Source organism: Solanum lycopersicum, chromosome 5 (genome assembly GCF_036512215.1).
Source record: "Solanum lycopersicum chromosome 5, SLM_r2.1".
Taxonomy (NCBI): Eukaryota; Viridiplantae; Streptophyta; class Magnoliopsida; order Solanales; family Solanaceae; genus Solanum; species Solanum lycopersicum.
In genome coordinates, this window is record NC_090804.1 from 59,532,019 (window position 1) to 59,550,528 (window position 18,510).

The 18,510-nt window shown below is 31.9% G+C and overlaps 1 pseudogene; it reads right to left on the minus strand.

Annotated features, from left to right (window-relative positions):
• Positions 1–15,259: 15,259 nt before the first annotated feature.
• LOC112941465 (mitogen-activated protein kinase kinase kinase 17-like) lies at positions 15,260–17,043 on the minus strand (annotated as a pseudogene).
• Between the last annotated feature and the right edge of the window lie 1,467 nt (positions 17,044–18,510).

The window sequence follows — 18,510 nt, forward strand, 5'->3', positions numbered from 1 at the left end:
GGTAATTTTTTCTATGTTTACAAGCTCAAACACACAAAAATGAAGACTGATACATATATGCAAGTTTGTGCTGAGAAAAAATCAAATCTAATTATAGAATTTCTAAATCCAATTAAATGAATGAACCTAGACGTTTTTTAATCTACATTCCAGCTAAGACTATTAATGAAAATTTGTTGCATTTTAGTATGTAATAATAAAATTGAATCAAAATTAACTAAGTAATACTAGTTAGTTTTAGTCAATAAGGTATTAAATATTAGTTAGTTCTAGTCAAAGGTAATAAAGAATGAACGAAGATATTAATTAAAATAATTCTTTTTAAAATCTACATTAAAGCTAAGACTATAAATGAAAATTTGTTGAAATTTAATATGTAATAATAAATTTAAAAGAAAATCATCTTCGTAAATACTAGTAAGTTCTAGTCAATAAGGTATTCAATATTAGCCAGTTCTAGTCAAAGGTATGAAAGAATGAAAGAAAATATTAATAAAATTGATTCTTTTTGAGTGATTCTAATAAATACTTTCTAGAATCCTCCATATATCACAAAAAACAATAATGAATAGAAAGAAATAAAAATTTGTCATAAATGGGCTTTCAGATAGGCATAATACATAAATATCCCTTTTAGTTTGGCTTCAAATCATATTTGCGCTCTTCAACTTTGTATGTGCACAAGTAGAGACTTAAACTTATATAAAGTTGAACAAATAGACACACATGTCCTACATGTCATTTTTTGTCCTACATGTCAAGTTAAAGTGCATGTTTGTGCAGTATGAATGTTGAAGGTCAAAATTAAAATTCAAAACCAAATTTAGGGTCCAATATATGTATTATTTCTTTCAGATATGTGTACAATGCGTCAAATTTGATGTCTTTTAGTCTGAGAATAATACTTTGGTAAAACAAGATTAATTTTATAAAACAATTGCCATTTGTGAAGTTTAGAACTTATATATATACTAAGAATAGTTTTTATAAACTCATAGTTTTATTACATATATCACATAATTATACTAACAAAATAATTGTTGTTATCACAAATTTTGTGCTAGCATGTCATGAGTGTATCCTAAGATTCATGAGTGTTTTAAAATCTATTTGCACAATAGTTAAAAATTTTCTACAGAGAAATACATGACATATACAAGACATGAATTTGATTAAAAATTTAACTTAACCTCACTAATTTGTGGTCTAACACTACATTCAGACATAATAGGAGTGGATGACATATTTTAATATTGCATATTAACTAATGATTTGTTATTACATATATGAACCTAGTCTATTCGATCGCGATCACATAGTTGGGTTATGTACTATCATTGTTCATCTTTCCAAATTGATGAAAATCTCACCCTCTTCGACGTTTCTTTTTAAATTTAAATTGATCTATAGTGTGCCTCTTTGAATTTTTTTTGAAGGTTAACCACTTTAGAAATGATAGTGTATGTAGAAGATATTTGTTATTTTACCAATAGTGACAAGTAAATAAAGTAACTTCATGTTTCTTGTTTTCTTTGCGAGAATAATTAGATTTACAAGAAAGATTTTGTATTACTTTTACTTAGTTTTTTATTTTATAAAAAATAACACAATTAGTTTCCCTTCTCAATTTCTTTTCCCCCCCTAATCCTTCCCAATGTCTCATGTACCTCATTCAATCCACCAAATTATTTTGCAGCCAAACAAAGCGTATTTGGTTTAACATACATACGCATTAAACTTGTGTTATTGTGATGTTGGTAAATGATAACTTATACGTTATTTTCTAATACAACAAAGTAATTGTTAAATTCACTCATAACTTTGTTATATCCGTTGATACTGCATTCACCATCGATTGCTCAGAGTTATTTTTCATGATATTTTGGTGAAAACGTAATTTTTTCTATATTAACACATACAGAATAGATATAAAATAAATGTTGGTGCTTATATGTACAAAGGAGAAAGAAAACTAATTACAAATTTGCTAATCCTAATGAAAGTGTAAATTTTGATGCTTGAGGTACAACGCAACTTCGGTGAGCAAATAAGGCAATTGGTGCCATATACTTATTTTAATTAAATGAAAATTTTAGTAGTAGTGAAGTGTGTCATAGATAAAATATGAGAAAATTACACTTACCTTAAAAAAATTAGAAGCAATATTACAAAAATAAGATACTTTTTAATCTTTAGCAAATATATGTTTATATTACAAAATATAGCAGTTTGAAATAGATTATAAAATGGGGTTTTTTTTTTTTAATATAGATTTTAGACATTATTTATAAGCTAGATTTTTGGTTTTTATTTGTGTTTAACACATTCATTTTCTAAAGAGAAAAAACATAAAAATTCTCCTGAACTTGGTCGGATAACTTACTTTAGCACTTAAAATATACGGGCATTTAAATACCTCCATTAACATGTTTGAAGTGATATTTTCACCCTGAGACCATAACACCACTTTCACCCGCACATCATAACCACGTAAGGCCACATCCTAACCATGTAGACACCATGTCATTAATTTTTATTTCTTTTTTACTTATTCAATATTTTTTCTTAAACACTTTTTAAAATTAATTATATCAATTGATTAATTATAAACACATAGTCTCCCCATCCTTCACCCCTCCCTTTCTTCTTCCTTGTTGTTCACCATTATTCCTCCTCCTCTTCCTCCTCCTCCTCCTCCTTCTTCTTCACTATTCAATAATTGTGTAAGTCACTTTAAAGAAGAAAATTCACTACAATATTTACATTATCTTTTTCGAACCCTCCTAACAAATTTATCCATTTGGAAAATGGTTTTCTCGAAAGCCTGACAACTCAAATAAGAAATGAAGATTTCATAATATGGTTGATCCAAAAATAATATATATTTTATGAGAAATGTCTGAATAGATCTAGAAATTAAAATGACTATTTAAAATTTAATAAATTTTATATTTGCTGAATCGATACCAATAATATAGAGTGAAATCAACGTCAATATAATGACATTGATATTGAGTTTTACAAATTAGTAAAAGACTAGTTTCTATTATATAGAAGAGTGAAGTGGGAGGACGACCAAGGGTAAAAATTTAATTTCATTCTAACAAAAATCTATTAAGAAAGATAATAAATAATTCTAAAAATCTCTTTCTATATATAAAGTGAATAATGATCAAGGGCAAAATTATAATTTCACTCTACCAAAAATCTCCTAGAATGATAACAAGAAAATTAAATAGTACTAGAAACATCTAAGTTATTGTTATTACCATTAATTTATTTATGTTATTACTTCACTTTCTTTTCTTTTACGAGTTATTGTGATATTTATTTTATTATTACTCTATTTTACTATTACTTTAGTTTAATTCTTAATATTTTTTCTATTCATTATGCTTAGGGATAATGCACAAGTACCCCATCAACCTATGCCCAAATTGCAGAGACACACTTATACTATACTAAGGTCCTATTATCCCCATTAACTTATTTTATAATTAATTTTCTACTCCTTTTCGTCCTACGTGGCACTATATTGTGGGCCTAGTGTGTCTTGATATTTTTCTTCAAACTAGTGCCACGTAAACCGAAAAGGGGTAGAAAATTATTTATAAAATAAGTTCAGGAGTGTAATAGTATCTTAATATAGTATAAGTGTGTCTCTGAGATTTGAGTCATAGGTTGAGCGGGTACTTATGCATTTTCCCTTATGCTTATAAAAATGCCTTCTTTTTACGTATAAATTTATCATGAATTAATTATTTCCATCTTTATTTGAATCTAATTAATATACATGAAAATAAATAAGTGTTATAAAATTAGTAATGTATATTAGATTGCAATTAAAGAAAAAGATGTGAAAAAATAACTTTACAAATAAAAATGAATATGATAGATATATTTGTATTAAAGACGACCAAGAATAAAAATGTAATTTCATTCTAACAAAAATCTATCAAGAATAAATAATTCTAGAAATATATTTCTATATATGAAGTGAATGATGATCAAAGGTAAAAAAAATTATAACTTCATGCAAACAAAAATCTGCCAATAACAAAAAAATTAAATAGTTCTTGAAACATCTTTAGTTATTATTATTATTATTATTATTATTATTATTATTATTATTAGTATTACCTTATTTTGGTATTTCTCCATTTATTATGAATTATTGTGATATCTATTTGTTATATGAAAATAAATAAATTATGATTACGATTACCTCTTACTAATGCTATATCAAATATGATATTAGATTGAACAATAAAAAATAAAATTAAAATTTATATGTATATTTAAATTTTATGTATTAAATTATCTTTAAATTTTGTGATCTTAAATATACTACATAAAAAATTAAAATTCAGAATTTATTATATATATATATATATATATATATATATATATATATATATATATATATATATATATATATATATATATATATAATTCTTTTGGTTTCGTTCTATCAATTTGTGCATATATGTGGAGTTTTAAAGATTTGAATATTTTAATATAAAAATATAATGATTTGATTTGAAAACTTTAATTCTTCGCTTTAATTTCTAATTTGTTGCATATTTAAAAATTACATAAAAAAAGAAGCTTAGAATATCAATGTAACAATTCAAGATATTTTTAGAAAAACATAATTAAAAACTATAATGAAATTTGGTTGATTCTCTTATTTTTATAGAAACAAAAGAAAATTGCATATATTGTTTGAAAATGACATAAGAACTAAAAAGTACTACGAATCAGAGTAAAATGACAACTAAAAATATGTGAGAATTATATAAGAAATTCCGTTGACTTTTCTAAAATCACTTATATCATATAAAATGAAAGAGATGATGTAACATATATTATTTGAAAATGACATAAAAGGTACAAAAATTAACAATTTAAAATATTTTTTAAACAAAAGCACATATAACAAATTTATTTTATTTTTTCAATTTTCATTTGTCACATAATTGAAAGAAAATAATTATCATCCGTTAGGCCCGCGCTGGCGTGGATACCTAATATCTAGTGAAATGAAAATAGTGAATAGAGATGGATAAAGATGTATTTTGAGGAAGACAACAAAATGAAGTTTTTAAAAGAAATTAAAAGGGAGAATGCACAAGTACCCCCTGAAATTATTTTATACTAGAGGACATATTTCAAATTAGACCTCGTATAATAGAGGGGAATAATTTCCTTAAGGGGACATTGTGCATTGAGTGAGCTTGATCTTCTTTATGTTTTTCTAGATTCTGGTATGCATTATGAATTTTAAATTTGTGAAATTAATTTCCATTTTTTTTGTATTTCACTTGTTCATTAAACTTTGGTAACTTCGTGTTTCTGTAAAGTCTATTGGAGTCAGTACGATTCATTAAACTCAGATCGACAACAGTTCCTCTTTATGGAAAAAAATTCATATATTTTTTCTAATTTTAGTTTCTCTACTAGTTTTAATTTTCTAGTTGTGAAAATGTTCTGAAATTTTGTTATGTCTTAACAACTTCTTTAAAGTTTTGTTTTAAGTATCTTAGAAGTACAAGATCATCAACACATACTACTACACACTACTCTAGAGACCTATTGGAATGTATGTGTCCACTTATATTAGCTAGGACCTAGTCCATGTAACACTATAAAGCAGTAAATAAATTACAAAGACAGAAAGTAAAAGAGACAATCACTTTTACGTGGAAACCTCCTTGCTCAAGGGAGTAAAATACCATGACCTGTTCTCAACAGGACTTTTCAACAATCACTTTTCACTAATCTTCTCACAAGCAAAAGGAAAAGTCGGTTACAAAATAAGAGACTAACCTCTAGCCTCTTCACTAAGCAATACACCCTATTACTTAGCTGAGCACAAGCAGATAAAACATTGCTCAGTAAGAACCCATATTATCCTTAACTAAATCCCTGACAATGAAACACCCAATGTTTGATACGTTTCTATCAAGTTTGAAACGAATCGTATAATTAGAAAACAATTACAAGCAAATATGAAAGCAACAAATAATAAGAAAAGCTAAAAGTCTTTTGATCGATATCTTGTTATTCTTAATGCTTGAGAGTATTTTCCCTTTGAATGAATGAGTAAAGTGTTGTGTTTTGTTTCATATATATCATCAAGATTTTTTGTCCATCAAACAAAACGACCTTGTCACTCTGATTGGCGAAGTGCACTTGTCCTTACCAACCTCTCTGACGCAGACAACTTTTATAGCTGTCTCGTACTTTTCATAACTGGGACTAATTTCATACTCTACAGAGGACCGGATCCCTTCATTGGTTAGGAGCTATCAAAAAATCTTGAGGAGAGCCTCCTGTCAATTTTCCCCTTTTTGATGATGACAAACCAACCTGCATTTGTTCCTCACACACATTCATTCAAAAATACATAAAGAAATATTTTCCAGATCTCTTATTCTCCCTTAAACCATGATTTCCCCTTACATCATGATTCCAGATCTACACTCCCCCTTAAACCATGATCACCCTCACACACGTTGAGAACTACGAGAAGTACTACCACAATCTTTCTCCTTTTGACATCATTAAAAAGGAGGGACAAAAAGCATATATAAAACTAATACATGATAACAAGAGAATCCAAGGCTATGGACACATAGAACATGCAAATGTTAGCAAAGAGAGATGATAATAATACGCATAAACAGTGCATAAAAATAGGATAAGATTCAATCATATTAATACTGGCCACTTAAAATTAACAAAAGTCAACATCAATCCACTGGAAGAAAAAGAAGTATAATTAGACAGGAAGACACAACAGAACACATTTAGGATGAAGAGGGAGAAGGGTTAAGGGTATGCATAAGCAAAATCAATCGCTCATTAGTATCCTCATGAGCGTGAATGAGTTACTTGTTGAGAGACTGAATTTCCTCACTAAGAGATGCATTGGTGTCTTAAAGAAGATTATTTTTTAGCTTTTAACTTGCTTATGGATTCCTCACTACTCTGGCTAGTACCAGGTCGTCTGGAGATCACCTTCTAAAGCTCAGACTTAAGAGTGACCACCTCAAACATCTTAACAACCAAGAGTATAGTTGGATTGTCCACTTCTCTCTTAAGAGTAGCTTGTTGCTCAAGAACTGCTGCAACCTGAGATCGACCTGGTGCTTCCCTTTCAATACACTCGCAATCATGTAGAGTAGAACTTGAGAACATTTTCTTAACAGTACCTGGTACTCCCATCCTAAATGACACTTCAAAATAAATGAACACCCAGTTTAAAAGATATCCATATGGAATACCACGCTTTGTTGGAATGCCATTTGCAATCACTAGACCATTCAGAAACCTTTCTGAACCCTTTTTCAACTCTTTCTTCCCTTTTCATGTTTGTTCCATCAAACTGCATCCTTGGACCAGTTACATTTACAGGTGAAACTTTTATTTTCCTTCTCCTTTTGAGCTAATTCTGCCCCTGCTGTGAGAATGTAGGATTGTTGCCCCTTTCCCTCAAGTACATCCCCTTCAAATAACATTTCCGACATCTAGGATGACATAGTCATAGATGCACCATCTATTTCATTAGAACCTGGTTTAAAGTGAGGTTTGGCGATCGATTGGGCCTCAGACGAATGAGAATCTCCCTCAGATTAAACTAATGTTAGAAGAGAAACTACTTTCATCCATTCTTGGTGGAGCAGACCCACCTTCAACAAGAGAAACAGGCAACATGCACACAGTTTGTGTTCTATCTCCACTTAGGTAAGTTACAAATGACTTTACTAACACAGAAAATAAGAAAACGAATGAACAGGGTTTTCCAATTTCTGGGGTGATATGAACTTGAGACGAAGAGTTAGACTTAGACATTTAGAGACGCAAAGGAAGAACAATAAAATTTCAGACAAATCAAGAGAAAATTTTGTTCAAGAAGAGAATGCTCAAATGATTTGATGAAATGTTAAGAGAAAGTGGCATATTTAAAACAAAAAGAGTATTGGGTCCTCAACAGTGCAAACTCTTCATTTGAATTTGAAAAGACCTCTGAGACTGACGTGACGAACAAGACGGGAACACGTGGCAATGATGCAGACAGTTATCAGTGTAGTATTAAATGATACTAACCTTGTAAAGGACCAGGTCCCCTTTATGTTTTGTCTGCCAATTCATCTCCTCACCTATTCATAATATGACTGTATACCTGCAGAATCTTCTGTGCTACAGAATCTTCCTTTATGCTTTGTGAAGATATCAGCCAATTGATCTTCTGTGCTGCAGAATCTCATCACCATATTCATCTTTTTAACATTGTTTTGCAGAAAGTGATGTCTCACATCAATATGCTTGGTTCTTTTGTGTTGAAATGGATTCTTAGCCATATTCATTGCACTCGTGTTGTCTCACAAGCGAGGAATTGTTTTTGTAAACACCCCAAAATCATTCAATTTTTCTTGATCCATAAGAGTTGAGCATAACAAGCAGCAACAAAAACATACTCCGTTTTAGCAATAGACAAGGACACCGAGTTTTGTTTTCTCATTCCCCATGAAACTAGAGCTGATCCTAAGAAATGTACCATTGATGAGGTACTTTTTCTGTCCTCAAAGAAGCCTGCATAGTATGCATCAACAAAACCTATAAGTCAAAATAGTCACCTGTTGGATAGAAGAGGACCAGGTCATGCGTTCTTTTCATATATCGCAGAACCCTTTTGGCAGCTTTTAGGTGCAGTTCTTTTGGTGCACCTTGAAATCTAGCACACATCCCCACACTGAACACTATTATATGGTATTCTAGAAGTCAAATATAGAAGTGATCCAATGATCCCTCTGTACATGGATTGGTTGACCTCTTTGCCTGCTTTATCTTTATCAATTCTTGCACTTGTGATCATGGGCATGTCCAGAACTTTTACATCCAGCATCTTGAACTTATTGAACAACTCTTTGATGTATTTCTCTTGGAATATTGAAGTGCCTTGAGAGGATTGTTTAATATGCAGTCCTAGAAAGAATGTGAGTTCGCCCATCATGCTCATGTCAAACTCGCTACTCATCAACTCAGCAAACTCCTTGCATAGACAATCTGATTTTTGCTCCGAAGACTATATCATCAACATAAACCAAGCTCGAGGCGCTTGATTCAACCCATACAAAACGTTATCCAATTTCAGTACATGATCAGGCAACTCAGAGTCTTCAAAACCTGGAGGCTGCTTAACATACACCTACTTCGAATTTCCATTTAGAAAGGCACTTTTCACATCCTTCTGGAATAATTTAAACACTTTGTGTACACCAAAAGCAATTAGAATTTTGATGGCCTCTATTCGTGCAACAGGTGCACAATTTCTTCATAATTGATTCCTTCCTCTTGATTGTAACCTTGCACTACCAATCTTGACTTATTTTCTGACAATATTTCCATGCTCTTGAAGTTTATTTTTGAATACCCATCGAGTTCCTATAATAGTTCTGTCCACTGGTCGGGGGACCTGGTGCCACAGTTTACTTCATTCAAATTGATGAAGATCCTCTTGCATAGACACCACCCAGTCTAGATCCTTTAAAGCTTCTTTTATACTCTTTGATTCTTTTACAGATATGAACGCTGAATATGCAACCAAGTTACATGCCTTTGACCTAGTTTGAATTCCTGAATCTAGGGGAGAGATTAAATTGTCTAGTAAATGTGAAGATTCATGTTTCCACCAAAGACTTTGTAGTAATCTCTTATTCTCTATCAATATCAGAAATACCTTCACTTTCATTTGAAGTACGAGACCCAAAATATGAAAGAACGTTCAGAGGACTAGGTCCTTCAATAGGTTTAGCATGAGTTTCTTCCACTTCTTGAGTGATCTCTTTATCTTCAGTCAACTCTTCCACTTCATGATCATCAATATTGTCATACTCTGTTCTGAATTCATCAAATTCAATATGCACGCTGTCCTCGACACAATGAGTTCTTTTATTGAACACTTGATACGCCTTATCGGTTATCCTGATGAGAAATATGTTTGTCACATAGCACGCTGTGTTAACTGCCTCTACCTGAAAATTCATGGCAAGTTGAGAGTCAATCATCATAGTTTTTGCAATCTCCACCAGTGTTCGGTGTTTCCTCTCTACCACTCCATTTAGCTGATGAGTTCTAGATGATGAGAATTTATGATTTATTCCGTGTTCAACAAAGAAACTTTCAATCTGAAAGTTTTCAAATTTTGTGCCACTTTATAAGGAGTTCCCAATAACTTTCAAAAGGCTTGACAAGAAATCTTCCAGTCCAAGGAGGTGAGAAGTTTTTTAAAGAAACAGAAACGAGAACCACGTCCCTTTTTCAATTTTTTCACACGCCTGTCATTTCTGATAGATTCATCACATGAACCAGATCATTGCTCCCTGTTAGTTTGACTTTTGGATTTCACAAACTTCACATGCCTTATCATCCTTTAGTTTATCACACCTTTCTTTTACATGTCCATTTCTTCCAAAATGAGTACATAAGAAATTATCAGCCACATACACATATTTGCTATGAGGATTATATGGTGGTTCTATTCATTTGCTTCGTAGACCTCTTTTCTCATTGAAACATTGCTGAGAGATATTAGAGATATATTTGGAAGAGTCAGTCCATTTTAGGGAGTGACTTAACTCTTCTTTGATTTTTTAAAAATCTTTCCTTAGCCGAGAATTCGTCTCAATAGAAGAATCTAACCTAGATTAAGATATTTTAAGCTTATCCTCCAATTCTTCCTCATAAACTCTAAGTTTTATTTTATCATTTTTAGAGGTACTAGGCTCATATTCATCAATTTTGTTGTTAGACTCCAAATCCCTATTCTTCTACTCATTTCAGAAATTTGTGCTAGAAAAGTTGCGTTTTCATTTTCAAACAAACTTAATTTTCCAGTCAACAATAAGTATTCAGTAGATCGCTCATCGACAGAGTCAATTAGAAGAGCAACCAGTTTCCTCAGACTTCAACAGATAGGTAAAACAAGATCATCTTTTAATTCAAATATAGTTACCTTATTTGCATTCTACTCATCGTTTGATTTTGCCATTAAAGAAAATATTGAGTTGAAAATGCTTCATCATCTTCAATGACCATCATAGAGACATCATCATGATCTTCTTCTTCATTTTCTGACTCACTCAAATCATCACCCCTGACAGCAAAGGCAATTTTTTACAACCTGATCATCATGTGTATTCCTTCGAAAGTTGGTTGGGACTAGGTCATTCTTACAATATCTAACTTTATGAGGTTCCTACTTTTGACTTGGGTAGTCTCTCATAAAATGACCAGGCTTACCACATTTGTGACAAAGGTCATTTTTTGTTTCTACTCTGCTGGTTGATCCTTTCTTTTGAAATCCTCCATGTTTTTTGATGATCTTTTGAAACCTCTTTGTAATGTACGCCATTTCAGCCTCTTCTTTAGTCATCTCACTTTGAGAGAGGATTTTAGTGCAATTGTCTTTTCTTTCTTTGAATCATTCCCTATTCCTTCGTGCTTCCTATTTAGCTCATAAGTCTCTAGATTTCCTATAAGCTCGTCCATAGGTAGGGTCATCAGATCTTTTGCCTTAGTGATTGCATTCACCTTGCTTTCCCAAGATTTAGGAAGAACCTTGAGGGCTTTCAAACATGCTTGCACAAAGGAATATGTTCTCCCAATCCTCTGAGCTCATTTGTGATGGCAGTGAAACGAGAGTTCATTTCAAATATAGTTTCACCATCCTTTATCACAAAGTTTTCATATTGAGTAGTAAGCATGTCTACCTTTGATTCCTTCACCTTCTTGATTCCTTCATGAGCAGTTTGAAGACAGTCCCAAATCTCCTTTGCCGATTCACAAGTTGAGATTCTGTTATACTCATCAGAACCTATACCACAAACTAGGAGTTTTTTCGCCTTGTAGTTCTTTTCATACTTTTTCCTATCAGTTTGAGTAAACTTCTTTCTGGACTTAACCACGAAAGTGGTGATACTTCCATCCCTCACCTCCTTAATTGGAACATAAGGACCATCAAAGATAACATCCCACAATTTTGAATCATCTGCATTAATTTAGTCATGCATTCTATTTTTCCACCACCCATAGTATTTACCATTGAAACAAGGTGGTCTTGTGGATGATTGTCCTTCCTCCAAATTTGGTGGAGCAGTCATTCCTTCAGTATCTTTATTTTCTTAGTGTTAGCCAAAGTGAAAAGTGAGGATATGATACCGCTTGTTGGAATGTATGCGTCCACTTATATTAGCTAAGACGTGGTTCCTGTAACATTATAAAGCAGTAAATAAATTAAAAAGACAGAAAGTAAAAGAGATAATCACTTTTACGTGAAAACCTCCTTGCTCAAGGGAGTAAAACTACGACCCGTTCTCAACAGGACTTTTCAACAACTACTTTTAACTAATCTTCTCACAAGAAAAAGTAAAAGACGGTTACAAAACAAGAGACTAACCCTCTAGCCTCTTCACTAAGCAATACACCCTATTACTTAGCTAAGCATAAGCAGATACAACACTGCTTAATAAGAACCCAAGTTATCCTTAACTAAAGCCCTTACAATGAAACACCCAAGGTTTGATACGTTTCTAGCAAGTTATAAATTAATCCTACAATTTGAAAACAATTAAAAGCAAATATGAAAACAACAAATAATGTGTTGTGTTTTGTTTGATATATACCATCAAGATTTGTTGTCCATCAAACAAAATGACCTGGTCACTTCTGATTGGCGAAGTACACTGATCCTCACCAACCTCTCTGATGCAGACAACTTTTACTGTTGTCTAGTACTTTTTACAGCTAGGACTAGTTTCATACTCTGCAAAGGACCGGATCCCTGCATTGGTGAGGAATCATCAAACATCTTGAGGAGAGCATCCTGTCAAGACCACCAGAAAACAACCTATGAAATACAAAACCATTACAAAAGAAAAAAAACCAATACACAGACAAAACGTACAGGAAAATAGAAGAAGAAAAATTCAGGGACATACGTATCCTTTCACACATCAGCATACGTATTCCTCTTCATATTACATATATTTTTTCCTTTGCACTCAAAAATGAAGGTTAACTTTGAGGTTTATTTTTGCGATTTCAAGTCCATGGCTTCTGATTGTTAGTTCTTTCTTCTCGTGAACTAATTTTCTCAAGAGGTAACAATATTTATATTCCATTTTTGTATTATGTTATGCCATGATTGTGCAAGAATTGATTTCAATATATTAAAATAGTTCAGATTGCATGTGTTTAAATGTTAATATAATTTAATGTTATAATATTTAGATATATGTGAACCTGATATATCTTTAAGTTTAGAATAAAATTTGTATAACATGATAATTATTCATTGTATGCTAAAAAAGAGGTATGATAGTTACTTATTTTTTTATCGGGCGTGTGGATGCTATATTCTTCTTTTATAAAATAGTTGAGGTTTTGATAAGATACATTTCAAATTTTTGTGTCAGTTGTTCTCCTGTACGTATGCTTATTAGTTCGTTTATATGAATTAGTATGGATAATTATCTGGTATAATAATGGTTATTACTAGGTGGTATAATTGATGTCTAACTCATATTAATTGTAGTTTGACTTATGTTATTTTGCTAGGCACAATGGTATACTATATTGATTCAATATGTTTTTTTAATAGTGAATTTGTTCATAAAAAATAATAATCTAAATAGGGTACTAATGTTTATTGACTTAGTGTATTATTGAAATATCCAACTACTTAATGAATAAATGTTTCCATATATAATAAATGTTCATAGTATAGTTTTATTTCATGATTATATAAGACTTTATTTCAATATTATGAAATTGCTCCAAATTTGTTTGAGTTTTAATTTTGGTATTATAATGTTTGAAATATAATTGTTTAAATCTTACATACCACTAAACAATAAACATCTTTAGAATGTTGGAACTATTTATTCTAATCTTTAAAGAAATATTTTAATGTAGTATATTGACGATTGTTATAAGAATAACTCATTATGTATTATTTTTTAAAACTTTTTTGTTAGTCCATGTAACAATAATAATTAAAGTTTATCTCAATTAAGAATGTGGTTCCACAACTTTTTGACTTACTTAAGAAACTCAAGGAAGCAGACCATGCGGTTACGCACCTTGGCCAAGTTCAAGGATGCGGTTACGTACTTTGGTCAAATTATTTTAATAATTAAGCTTTCATTAATTTTAATCAAGAGGTGTAAATAGGAATTATTAGGAGTGAAGTACTCGAGAGGTAAACATAGTTATGCCTGTAAATGTCAAGACCAAGAATGTAGCCACAAAATTTAAAGGACTATAATGTATTTTTCATTTAAGACTATACAATGGTATAATCTATATTTATTTCTTAGGGATAAGACATAAGCATCCTCAAAACTATAACCGAAATTTCAAAGATACGCCTTAACTAAATTAAGGTCCGATTACCTTTTTACCCAATTTTGTCTTGTAATTTTGCACACCTTTTCACTTGCGTGCCACAATTCGTGACCAGGGGTAGACCCAAAGTTTTCATAAAGGAGTGTCAATGCTTATAGTACGAAAAAAGGGAAAATGTGTTAGTACCCTCTGAACTATGCCCAAATCTCAGAGACACACAGATACTATACCAAGATTTTCTACCCCTTTTCAATCTATGTGACACTATCTTCTGGCCCCAATGCGTGTTGATATATATATATATATATATATATATATATATATATATATATATATATATATATATATATATATATATATATATATATATATATATATATATATATAGGTCCATCCCTGTCCGTGACTTCACGCAGTTGAGGCGGATATTTGTATCTTATCCATTTTGCTTACACTATTTACTAATCAAACTAAGACACTTGATGTAATTTTCAATCAAAGGGGTGCAAATGACACCACTTGGATAAGGATGCCTCCACTGTTGAATTTAGCAATATTATATTTCTTCGCTTATTTTTAATATGCATATTATAGTAAAATAATCATATTAATCATTAATTTCTTAAGGAGCATACAAAATTTAAAATAGACAAGTAAAAGATAACATATTATTGCTTTTATGTGCAAAAGAGGCAAATTCAATGTAAAAAAAGAGTAAGTCATATGGAAGTTAAAGAGAGATTTATGAACACATAATTTTATTTTGTGAACTTTTTTTATGTGTGACAAAGTTGAGTTTACCAATTACTGTACAAATACTACAATAAAAAAAAAGTCACCTCGGCAATTACAACACTTCCATTACTGATTGAAAAGTTGTTAAATCTTCACTCTTTTTAACCGTTAAACAACGACGAATTTCTTGTATTGAATCAACAATGTTATCTGATTCTTCATTCGAATTCCAAATGCATTGATCAAGAAAACTTGTTGGAGAACTCGTCTTGAAATCTTGATTTTCTTCGCTGTCTAAATCAAGAAATCGATGTTTGAGTAGCTCTTTCGCTAAAAATCTCTTTTTCGGATATCTTCTCAAGCATTTGTTTAAAAAGTCCTTTCCTTCTGATGACAGAAACTTTGAAATTTCTGGTGTTTGCCTAAAAAATGCTATATGGTATAACAATGAAGCGGAGTTGTTAAAATTAGTCTATGGTGAACCACCCGTGGACATTTCTATAATCGTGCATCCTAACACCCATATATCAGCAAGAAAACCATGTTCTTTCCCACGAACTGCTTCTGGTGACATGAACATAGGTGTATCACAAATTATCACACCATCAACATGTTTAGAACATCTGAAACTCCCAATTTGACACCAGTATTACATAACAAAATGTTGTGACCCTTAATGTCGCAATGTATTGTCCCTTTCAAATATAGGTAGTATAGTTCTTGAACAATTTATTTCGTGTAGTGTCGGATCAATTCTTCATTCAATCGGCCTCCCTGTTTCCTAATTTTGTTTCCTAATGTCATCGATGAGTGTTCCATCGGGCATGTACTCCATCATATGAATGAACATTACCTTGTTATTCTCTCTAGTTACATCGTGCCCCTTATAGTCAACTACGTAAATAGATTTCAATGTTGATACAATTGTTTTGCTCTTTTTACAAGAACTCTGATCGAGAAAACGTTTTGCACTTTACCATAAAAATCTCATTGGTGCAGCATGACAGGGCGATCTACATGGTTGTTGTAGATCCATGGCCTATAATATGGCCTCCGGTCCAGTCCGTTTCTTGTTTTTTTTTGGAGAAGAATTTGGTAGGAGCCAGTTAGGAAGTGCAAAGAGTTTAGGACATGTTCTGTTACGAAGAGGTTATATTATATACTTAATATAAACTATAGAGTAAATAATAGTGAATGTGTTAATTAGTTTGGTAAGACTTATATCACGCCCCAAGCCTACACTCTGAAGTGGCCGGCACCCAATGACCATTGTTGGCCTTGAGCAAACTCTTGATTTGGCTTACATAATCAGCGGAAGACTTAGTTCAATGTAAAATGAGGAACATCTCATAAATGACTTAAAAATAAATGTCTTGGATAAAAAGGCACTTAAGTCTCAAAATAATATATTTGTAAATAAATAGAGACCCAAACTTGACATACTATCTATCTATGAAGCCTCTATAAAACTAAGATGAATGTAGGGACAGACCCTCAACATTCTATAAGAAAAAAAAACATGGAAAGAAATAAAAGAGTCATCTAGAATGCAAGGAGTCTCACCACTAACTCTGGATACTCGAACTGGATCAATGAAGGCACTGGATGCTGATCCTGGTTACCTGCGTCTACATTATAAGACGATGCAGGCCAGCTGACATCAGTACATTGAATGTACGAGTATGCGAGTTGGAATGCTTTATGCTTGAAAGGAGTAAGAAAAACGTTACCTTGACTCTGTAGGTCCCAACTACATCTCCCAGTTCTTGAACAATGTTGCCCCCATAGGAATACTAGCAAGTGGATCCACATAGATATTATGTTCACGTTTTTGTACTACCTTTGCAAGTAGTCCATTTTTTTGGTGTAAGGCTCCATTGACACCGGATTCCACATTGGCTCATGTAGTCTATGTCGGTTAAGGCAAAATGTTCCCAAAAGATAAAATGAAGTAATAAGGTTAATTCTAACTAGGATGACCTACGGGGTTTGGCTTAATCTAGGCAGGGGTATGGGGCTCTACTTATACATTGCACTAGTTAGCATTGAGAGAAGTTTTAGAAGAATGTTCTTATATGCTTATATGCTTATGAATGTAAATGATATGTATATGTTGATCTTACATGCTAATGACACTATGTGATGTTGATTTCACTCATAATCATGTGGTTGGTCTCTATTGTTTAAGTATGATGGTGTTCAATCTTAACGATATAGTATGTGAAGTTGGGCATTGCTTATAGTGCTTGTTGGGTTTACTTGGTTGAGTGAGTTTATAGGGCCTTACTTAGTCATTGCACTAGTGGATTTAATGGCGGTGTACGAGTGATTGTCTTGCTTTGGTTATGATAATATGGACTCTTATACATGCTTTTTCATATTATAACTTGATTATAGAGTTATCTCGAATATGTTCTCATTTATGTTGATATGCATGTCGGCTTGCCTAGATTTGATAATGTTGGTCTTGTGATGTACATGGTCTTGACTTAAGGAATATGTGCTTATTGACTTGTATTGGTTCTTGAATGTGCATAAGGTGTTTTCAAAGTAAATTAGCATGCTTTAATGAAATGTCCCTTTTTAGCATGATTTCTATGTTGTATGTGCATATGATTCCATACTTAGTACAACTGACGTGCTAACCCAATTTATCCCTTTTCCCCAACATTTTAGGTTCTGGTCGTTCAAGGTTGTCACCACTTTGAAGGAAGACTTTGATCATTTCTCTAAGTGTGGGTATGTCCTCAAATTCGAGGATGATGCCTTGTTATTACTCTAGCTATGGTTCTTTGTTATAGTCTAAAGACAATCATTTAATTCACATTGTTTCAAGATATTGTTGTAAGCCCTATGTGGCATTTCTACATTATGTAAGGGCTTATGCCCATGTTGATTTGACTCCGTTTAGATGGTTAATATGAGACATTCCTTTTTAAGACTATATTATGTATGTTTTCTATATGTGGCATAAAAGTAGAAGACTACGTAATTTTCTTATAGGAACGGTCTATGTATATTCGATATGAATATATTATGTGTAAGTTAGAGGTCTAAGTAAACCTCATGAAGTAGTGTAGATGAAGAGTTTTATATTTTCCACATTTTAATCATATGAATGTAATGATAAATTCTAAGAGGCTAGTATTAGAGGATAGGACGACGACTCCATTTACGTCTAGGGGGTACTTTCCGAATGTGACAAACTTGGTATCAGAGCTTGAGGTTGAATCCCTTGAAACGATTTATCATTAAACCACATCTATGTAGATTCTTATTCATATTTGTGAAGCGCACCACACGAATGAGAGACTATGTGATGCTTAGAAACTCTCATCCTTTTGTATTCCTATGTCGTACCTC